This window comes from Lactuca virosa, chromosome 1, assembly GCF_052849685.1.
Source record: "Lactuca virosa cultivar CGN04683 chromosome 1, Lactuca_virosa_CGN04683_v6, whole genome shotgun sequence".
In the NCBI taxonomy this organism is placed as follows: domain Eukaryota; kingdom Viridiplantae; phylum Streptophyta; class Magnoliopsida; order Asterales; family Asteraceae; genus Lactuca; species Lactuca virosa.
In genome coordinates, this window is record NC_136426.1 from 153,335,650 (window position 1) to 153,345,819 (window position 10,170).

The window sequence follows — 10,170 nt, forward strand, 5'->3', positions numbered from 1 at the left end:
CTGAGAACGGAAGTTATCTCTATCCGTCTGAAAGCTGGCATCACTGTAACCATCTACTCTCAAAGTATCACTGCCACCAAGCACAAGGACCCAGTCCTTTGTCCTTCGCAAATACTTGAGTATATTCTTAACTGCTATCCAATGAGCTCTACCTGGGTTTCCCTGATAGCGACTGACCATGCTCAAAGCAAATGCCACATCAGGGCGAGTACATGTCATAGCGTACATGATCGATCCGACAGCGGAAGCATAAGGTACACGACTCATGTCATCTATTTCAACATCTGTACTCGGGCATTGAGTCTTACTCAATCTGGTATTGCTCTGAATAGGTAGCTCTCCCTTCTTGGAGTTTTCCATACTAAACCTCTTTAGTACCTTATCCAAGTATGTGCTCTGACTAAGTCCAATTAGTCTCTTCTTTCTATCTCTCAATATTCTAATCCCAAGAATATAGGCAGCTTCTCCAAGGTCTTTCATGGCAAAACACTTTCCAAGCCAAGACTTAACTTCTTTCAAGGTTGGAACGTCGTTACCAATGAGTAATATGTCATCGACATACAACACCAGAAAAGTTACTATACTCCCACTAGCTTTGATATACACACAGAACTCATCTTCACTTCTAGAGAAACCAAATTCTTTGACTTTCTCATGGAAGCAAAGATTCCAACTGCGAGATGCTTGTTTCAATCCATAAATGGATTTCTCAAGCTTGCACACTCTATTAGGGAACTTTGCATCAACAAAACCCTCTGGCTGACTCATGTAAACATCTTCAGCCAACTTCCCATTAAGGAAAGCAGTTTTGACATCCATCTGCCAGATTTCATAATCATGAAAGGCAGCTATGGCGAGCAATATCCTAATAGATTTAATCTTAGCCACTGGCGAGAAGGTTTCATCATAGTCAACCCCTGGGGTTTGAGTGAAACCTTTTGCAACCAGTCGAGCCTTGAATGTGTGCACATTTCCATCCATGTCTGTCTTCTTCTTGAAGATCCATTTGCACCCAACTGTCTTACGACCTGGTGCACTATCAACCAAATTCCAAACTTGGTTGTCATACATGGACTTAATCTCGCTGTCCATTGCCTCTTTCCACTTGGAAGCCTCTGGGCCTGCCATTGCTTCCTTATAAGTGACTGGTTCATCTAAGTTTACCAGTGTTCTGTCACTTATGAATGTGTCACCATCTGAAGTAATATGAAAACCATACAACTCAGGTGGCACACTCACCCTAGTGGATCTTCTAAGAGGTAATGAGTTATCGATTGGTTCAACAGGAACTGTTTCCTCTGGTTGAGTGCTAGTGTCATCTAAGGTTCCTTCATTGGCTGAATCTTGAATTTCTTCAAGGTCAATAGTGCTCCCACTGTCCTCTTTGAATATGAGCTCTCTTTCAAGAAAGACTCCTCTTCGTGCTACAAAGACCACGTTTTCACTAGGCCTGTAGAACAAATATCCAAAAGACTGCTTTGGGTAACCAATGAAAACACATTTCTCACTTCTAGCTGCTAGCTTGTCGTGAGTCTCTCGTCTTACGAAAGCTTCACAACCCCAGACTTTAATATGTGCTAACGAGGGAACTTTCCCTGTCCACATTTCGTGAGGTGTTTTGGCAACCTTCTTTGTAGGGACAAGATTGAGGATGTGGGCGGCTGTCTCTAAGGCATACCCCCAGAAGTGAATGGGAAGCGAAGCCCGACTCATCATAGAACGAACCATGTCTAACAAGGTTCGATTGCGCCTCTCAGCTACACCATTTAACTGTGGTGTCCTAGGAGGAGTCAATTGTGAGACTATCCCACATTCTTTCAGATAGTCGTTAAACTCGATACTAAGATACTCCCCGCCTCTATCGGATCTAAGTATCTTTATCTTTCTGCCCAATTGATTTTCGACTTCATGCTTAAACTCTTTGAACTTTTCAAAAGTTTCTGACTTATGCTTGATCAAGTAGATATATCCATATCTGCTATAATCGTCAGTGAAGGTCACATAGAATCGATTAGCATCTCTTGTAGTTGATCTGAAGGGTCCACACACATCCGTGTGTATGAGATCCAACAGACCTTCACCTCTTTCACAAGACCCTGTGAATGGTGATTTTGTCATCTTTCCCAAAAGACAAGACTCACACATATCATCTGACTTTAGGTCAAATGATTCCAACACTCCATCCTTTTGGAGTTGGGCTATGCGTTTCTTGTTAATGTGTCCAAGACGACAATGCCACAAGCATGCCTTGTCTACACTATTAGACAAGTCAATATTAAGTACACTATTTCCTAGGCTATCAACACAAGTCACTGTTTCATACACACCATTACAAGGCAAAGCTTCAAACATAAAAACACCATTCTTATAAACAGAAATTGAACCATTCAAATCATTAAAAGAATATGTAAAACCTTGTCTGAACAATGCATGAAATGAAATAATGTTTCTCGTCATCTCAGACGAATAGCAACAATTTATTAAATCTAATCTAACATCATTACTAAGCAGAAGCTGATAAACTCCGATCTTGGTTACTGGTGAAGACTTTCTGTTTCCCATGATCAGGTTTATCCTTCCTCGCTCTATCTCCTCACTTTCCTTTAGACCCTGCAAATCAGAACAGATATGAAAACCACATCCTGTATCAAGGACCCATGAACGAGAAGATAATGAGTTATTAGCAGAAATAGTGTAAATACCTGCCGAAGATGGCTTCACTTTGCCATCCTTGATATCTTGCAGATACTGTGGGCAAGATCTCTTCCAATGCCCCTTTTGGTTGCAGTAAAAGCAAACTGCCTCTTTTGGATCAGAAACATGGGGAGTGGAACCATTGGGCTTAGCCTTTGGGCCATTACTAGATGACCCAGCTTGAGCCTTGCTCTTCCAGTTTTGCTTGGGAGGACCTTTCCTCTTTTTCCCCTTTCCCTGTCCAATAGCCAAAACAGGGGCACTAGCAGGTGTGGAGGGTATACTTTTACCTTTCATCCCTGCCTCAGCTGTCTGCAACAAGTTGTGCAATTGGGCCAAGGTCTGCTCAGTATTGTTCAAATGGTAAGTTAGAATAAACTGACCATAACATTCAGGAAGTGAGTTCAAGACCATGTCAATGGCCAATTCCTCATCAAAGTGAATATTGAGCTTGACCAAACGCTCTATGTAGCGTTGCATTCTTTGCACATGTGACACTACCGACTCCCCATCCTTCATCTTGCAAGCCATGAGTGACTTGACTACTTCGAACTTTTCTTGACGAGCTCGCTTATGGTACTTTTCCATAAGGTCCTTGTTCATCTCGAAAGGCCAGTAGTCCTCATAGTACCTCTGCAGTTCTGGGGACATAGTTGCCACCATGATGCATGCCACTTTGGTAGCATCATCGTAATGTTTCTTGTAGGCAGCAAGATCTTCAGGAGTAGCTTCATTCTCATCAAGCTCTTTGAGCTCCTTTTCAAGAACATATTCTTTGTTCTCGAAACGAAGAGCCATCTTGATGTTGCGCATCCAATCGTTATAGTTTGAGCCATCCATAACGACTTTGGAGCATATATTGAGCAAGGAGAAGTTCTGGTTGGAGGAGGATGAAGTAGAAGTGTTTCCAGGAGTAGACATCTGAAAAGAAAGAAAGTTTTAGTTAGATTTCAAGATACCTTAATAGAATAACCCAAAGATATAATATCAAGGTTAGGATCCAACTATGAAGATTCACAACTTAGAAATGGGATGCCGAGATCCAAGTGCAAATTTCATAAAGGTAGGTGAATGACGATTCACCAATTCCACCATCAGACGAAACAAACGAAGTGAAATTCCTAATTCTTTTGAGATACATTGAAACTATTCAATGGCATGTTTTATTCTCAGATTATGCTCTTCTATTTGTGACTGGGATGCCGAGGATCACAAACAAGATGTGAATAACCATGCAAATGTGCTTGGTAACCTCATTGTCTTTATCATTAACTATTGATGTGCTGGTAAACCACACACGCTCCATCAAAATGACAATTATGAGATACCCATTGCTACTCTTTATTAGTGCCTTTTAGTGTGCTGGTTAACCACACACGCTCCACTAACGACCAATAAAGCATAATGTGCAATTTCATGGATTAGCATACTTTTCACATTTTTCCTAAAGTAACTAGGTTGGGATTTTGAAAATAATGTTCTAGTACTTTCTTTAATATCATTATACTTTTAATGAGAAGTAGTTATCCTATCAAATCCGTTCTGCTAACGACCCTCCACTAATCAAGGAAGCGGTGGGTGAGAGTGGACACCCATTCAACTACCATTTTATAGGCAGTTTCCTTATACCCCCCTTATAGATTAGCTTCGTGAATGAGGCATACTAGCGATTTGACTGACCATATTCTTATACATATAATATTAAACCTTTAATTATAATATATATATAAGGTGTGTTTTAAAACTTTTTAAAACTTCAAGGGTTTATATAAATTTCGAAATTTAAGCTGTTAAATTCAAATTTAAATAAACCAATTCACTAGATTTAATATTTATCTATTAATTAACTATTAATCAAATTATTAAATCTTGTAAGGATTATCTAATTAAATTAATCAATTAATTTAATCCTAATCCTTATCCCTCTAATTTCGAAAAATAGGGTAAGGATAATTATCCAATTAATCTAATTAAGTAACAATTATCCAAAAAACAAGAAACCCTAGTTATCCTCTAGCATATTTCGAAATTTACAAGGGAGGAGGCTAGGGTTTTCAAAACCCTAACCCTAATTTCGATTAGGGTTCTTTGGAGGCTAGGGTTTTCGAAAAAACCCTTTGATCCAAAACCCTAGAAATCGAAAATTTGGCCTTTAGGGTTTAATAGCTATAAACCCTAATTTGCAATTCAACAATTGTAGCAATTCAATTTAAAACAACAATGGCTCTGATACCACTGAAGGGTTTTAGGTAAAACAAATAAACTAGAAAAACAATTCCTAAGTTCACATGCAACCTACTTTGGATCTATGTTTTAACTATTGAACATACAACTTTGAATTGCAATACAAGAACCCTAGAGGAGAGAGGCTATTATCGAAAATAGTAAACTAGGGTTTAGGGTTTACATACCTTTCAATTGTTATAGCAAACAATTGATATTCCCTTGATCTTGATCTTGATCTTCTTGGAAGCTTTAGCACCACAAGTGTAATGCCTCTAATGGAGTCACACCCAAACTAGCAAGAAGGAAAGTAGAAGAAGAGAGAGGGGAGGGAGTATGCAATTTCGGCCACTAGGGTTTCTTCCAAAGAATTCAGTACCCAAAATGTGAGCCAGGAGGCTCCTTAAATAGTTGAGGGATCTAGGGTTTAAGGGAAACCCTAGTTATCCTTTGCTTAGGGCCTAAGCAAACCCAAAGGCCTTATCCAAGCCCCTATGGACGAAATTATTAGGGTTTCCCCTAAAGATTTCGTCCACCCTCTTCCAAGGGGGTTCTAGAGCCTTCCACTCAACTATTAGATAATTGCAAACTAGTCCCTGCACCTTATAATTAATTCTTTTAACCCCAAAATCAATTCTGATTAATTTCTGGCTAACAATTAATTAAACATAATGATTTCTAATTAATATATTAATCCATTAACATATTAATAAATCATTTATATATATATATATATTAATTTATTAATCTTATAAATTAATATCTCTCCTTTCATAATTTCCTTGTCCAGTTGCTAGGTTGAGGGCAACCCAAAAGGACTGTGCTGCTGTCAATTCAAGTACATACCAATTATAGTTATGGGCTTAGACACCTAATCCAACAGACATAACTCTTTACAGGAGCATGATTGGTTCATTACTTTATCTTACAGCAAGTAGACCTGATATCATGTTTTCTGTGTGTAATTGTGCTAGGTATCAGTCAAATCCACGAGAACCACATCTCACGGTTGTGAAGAATATATTTCGTTATCTTAAAGGAACAATTTCGTTAGGATTGTGGTATCCTTCGAAAACAGGGTTCTTTGTACAAGCTTATTCGGATGCAGACTTGGGTGGTTGTACTCTTGATAGAAAAAGCACAAGTGGCGGATGTCAATTTCTCGATGGCAAATTGGTGAGCTGGCAGTCGAAAAAGCAAACATAAGTATCAATTTCAACAGCTGAAGCAGAATATGTGGCTGCTGCTGCTTGCACATCATAAATTATATGGATTCAAAGTCAATTGCATGATTATGCAATCAATATGAAAAAGATTCCATTATATTGTGATTCTCAAAGTGCAATACGAATTTGTCATAATCCTGTGCAACATTCGAAGACTAAACATATAGCTCTTCGTTATCATTTCATCAAGGATCACGTGGAGGACGGAAATATTGAAGTACATTTCGTGAAAACAACTGATCAGTTAGCTGATATTTTCACAAAACCTTTAGATGAAAAATCCTTTGTGAAAATTTTAGAAGGACTTCGAATGATAGATGGAAATTTTGTTCCATGCGAAAAAGGAGAATGATGATTGACCAGGAATGATTCAGAGGTGCTGAATGAAAAACAAAGCAATAACAGTCAACGTTCAGAGGTTACTGTTCATAGTCAACGCTTCGAATCCCTTCGAATTCGTAAATTTATCATATATTTTAAGGGTTGATTCAGAGGTTACTATTCATAGTCAACGCTTCGAATCCCTTCGAATTCGTAAATTTGTCACTTATCAGGGGATGATAAAATTTCGTGTATTTGCAACAATTACATTTAGCTTTTAATTTTCGAAAATTAAAAATCCAAAAAGATTTTAGTTTGATTTTGTCATTTAATTTTCAAAAAATTAAAAATCCAAAAAGATTTTCGTTTGTTTTTGTCATTTAATTTTCGAAAAATTAAAAATCCAAAAAGATTTTTGTTTGTTTTTGTCATTTAATTTTCGAAAAATTAAAAATCCAAAAAGATTTTGTTTTGCTTTTGTTTTGTCTCTATTTTCGAAAAATCAAAACAACAAAAATATTTTGCTTCCTATTTCTTTTTAGTATTTTGTTGCAGATATATATGATGATATACAGTGGATTATGCTTGCAGTTCTAGGGTCATGTACATTTTTCGTACGAATCGATAAATTATCAATATTTTGAACTAGTTAAGTTGTCCCTAGAAGCATGCTGCATCATGTTGTCCAAAGCCTCCAATGACTCAATGTGTGTACGAAAGCCTTAACGAAATTATTCATACGAAAATTTCTTCCCAATAAGGCTTATATTCACATTAGTCTCTGAGCTACCTGACTCTTCTCAAAATGAGTTAAGAGTTTACTGTTTTGTCCAAAAATAACAGAGGTACCTTTCGTGTCTTACACCAATCTTTTTCACCCTAAAGTTCTTACACGATCACACACGAAGACATATGTCCGAGAGGTCTCTAATCAAACCCATCGAGACTTAGATATATCAAAAATCTGTGTTTATGATCTAACATCATGAGACCATGATGAAAGAGAAACCCAATTTTCTAAACTTTTAAGGAATTGACGGGGAACTATGTTCCAGATTTTCACGAAAGATTTGGTGTAGTACCAACATTCGAAACTCCAAATCATCTTCAATTCGTATGAGTGGTCTTGATCAAACATTTGAAACACATGATGTTTGTTATCCAACAAGAGCCAGCACAAATTTTTTTCTTGAAAATGATTTCCGTGTGAGTTTCATTCGAACTTCAATGTCCCTTCAAATTTATCAAAACAAACTTGTCCCTGACTACACTGGTCAAACAAGTAATTTCTGTTACAATTTATCACCTTATGTTAAGGTTGACATGTAACGAAAATTTTAAACTACCCACGAAGCATTATAAAAGAAGCCCTTTGATACTTATTTACAAGTATTCGATTGTATTTCACGGGAACCTACACAAGCTGTTGATCATTTCTCTTAATGATTAATGAAGCGATCTTTGCACGGGATTTTATCTGCCTTTGTGTCAAATTAATATTTTGACATCACAATATCCCAAATTTTTCTTATCTTTGTTTCTCGTCTAAATTCTTTGGAACACTGCACTCACGAAATCCTTGAGGTTCTGAGTAATACCAACTCAGGCTGATGATTTCAAACATCTGGCACATGACTTCGCTTTTCATCCCAAAAGCGAAAGAGCCTTGCTTCCATACGAAGGGTTCTGACGGTTACAATCTTCTTGGGGATAACAATACAGGCTGATTTTTAATGACGTATGGTATTCTGTCCGGATTTCAAGGTGATGTGACATATACTTTTTGACGCATGGCTACTTTTACGCAGTAATGGTCCGATTTTCAAGGTGCCACGTCAGATATCATTAAATATACATCCCGCTTCAAATTCAAACTTCAGGGTTACATATAAAAGGGGATTCAAGGGTTCATTATCAGTTTACGCAATCAAAAAGAACAAATTCCCAAACTGATCTTCAAAGTTTTCAAACCCTAACAATAGCGACTTCTGTTCATGTTGATGCTGATCCTTCACATACTACTGAAGATGTATCTTCATTGATAATTATGAAGATTCAAGCAACTAACTATTACTTGGAGGGTGATGTTTCTAAATACCCGGAAGAATTGAAGATGTTAATCGTTTCCTTGAAGAACTCTGTTTTGTCTAAGGCGATGTTTAGTTCATTCTCGGTTCCAATGTCATGGATTTCTCAAGCCGGATCAACCGCTACTTACAATAAAGCTTCTGATACAATTACTTTCCATCTGGTGAATGACAAAAAGGTCAGATTATCAAAGAAACTCTTTTGCCAAATTCTTGAAATTCTGAATTCACCTCCGTATGTTGCTTTCACATTTCCTCAAATAGTTCATATGTTTAATGAGATGGGATATCAGCCTCAATTATCCAAGATCAGTGATTTTAAGAAATCTGGTCTTCCAAGTATCTGGAATTTCTTATTTGGTATTTTTCTAAGATGTTTCACTGGGAGAACAGTTGGTCTTGACAAAGGAAGAATGGAAGTATATGCCATGGTTGTTGGGCTATACTATGATCTTCAAGTGGATTATTCTACACAATTGTGGAAGGAATTCCAAAAGAGTGTAGAACACACGAATGCTATTCATGGTATTTCGTGTGCAAGATACTGGAGCTTGATTTTACAACATTTTTACAACAAGGAAGGGATTTTGGTACCCACTGATGAAGAAAAAGCTGTTTTTCAACCATACCACTATCCGAAGGATGTCACAGATAGTGCTGAGGTTTTTCCATCTGTTGCTCGTATTCCAGATGCAATGCTCAAAAGAGTTGATCCTTCGAATTCTGTTTTAGTGGCATATTGAAGACTATTGATTCTACTATCGAAACTGGGAAATTATTGGACAGGGAAGGTACGAAATCCAAGCGGTCAAAGAAGACTGAAACTACTTCTCATGAAGACAAAATTACAGAGTTGACTTCTTCGAAATCTCCAAAGAAGAAGCCTCTAACAGTTGAAGTGTCTGTTGCTGAGACACAAGTGGTTGAGCCTGTTGCTGAAGAAACTCAAGAACAAGTGATCATTCCTTCGAGGACTGGTATGTTTCGAAGAATCAAAATGAATTCAACACATAAAAGCAAGTCTCCAACACAAAAAGTGGTTCGAAAACCTCACATCACTCATCAAGGTGTTTTAATTCGAGAAGTGCCATCACCTGTTTCTCCATTATCCAAGAAACGAAGGGCTGAGGATATGGCCAAACATTTGTCGAAGAAGAAGAAGAAGAAGACACGAAAGCTTATGCTTTCTACTGAGTCTACAGAAGATGATGATGAAAGAATTCCTGAAACACCAGAAGTAAATCTTCATGTAGAAAGTTCAACTCCTGAGCAGACAATAGTCATACCACCCGAAGATTCGGCTGCCAAATCAGTTTCTGAGGAGGTACGAACTTCAGGCATCCCTGCAAACGTATCTGATACGGATGCAAATGTCAATCTGGGTGAAGGAGATTCGAATAAAGAAGATCAAGGTCATCCAACTTCTTTAACTTTCGAACATACTGTTTCTTTACCTCCACCAATTATTCCAATTACTTCCACCACTGATTCCCCTACATTCGAAAACATAATCAATCAACCCTTCACTTCTATTTTTTCTTCTCAATCCACTGATACACCCAAACCTAATTCCACCGTTCAAGAAACAGTTTTTATGGAAACAGAAACTGATAATGAGG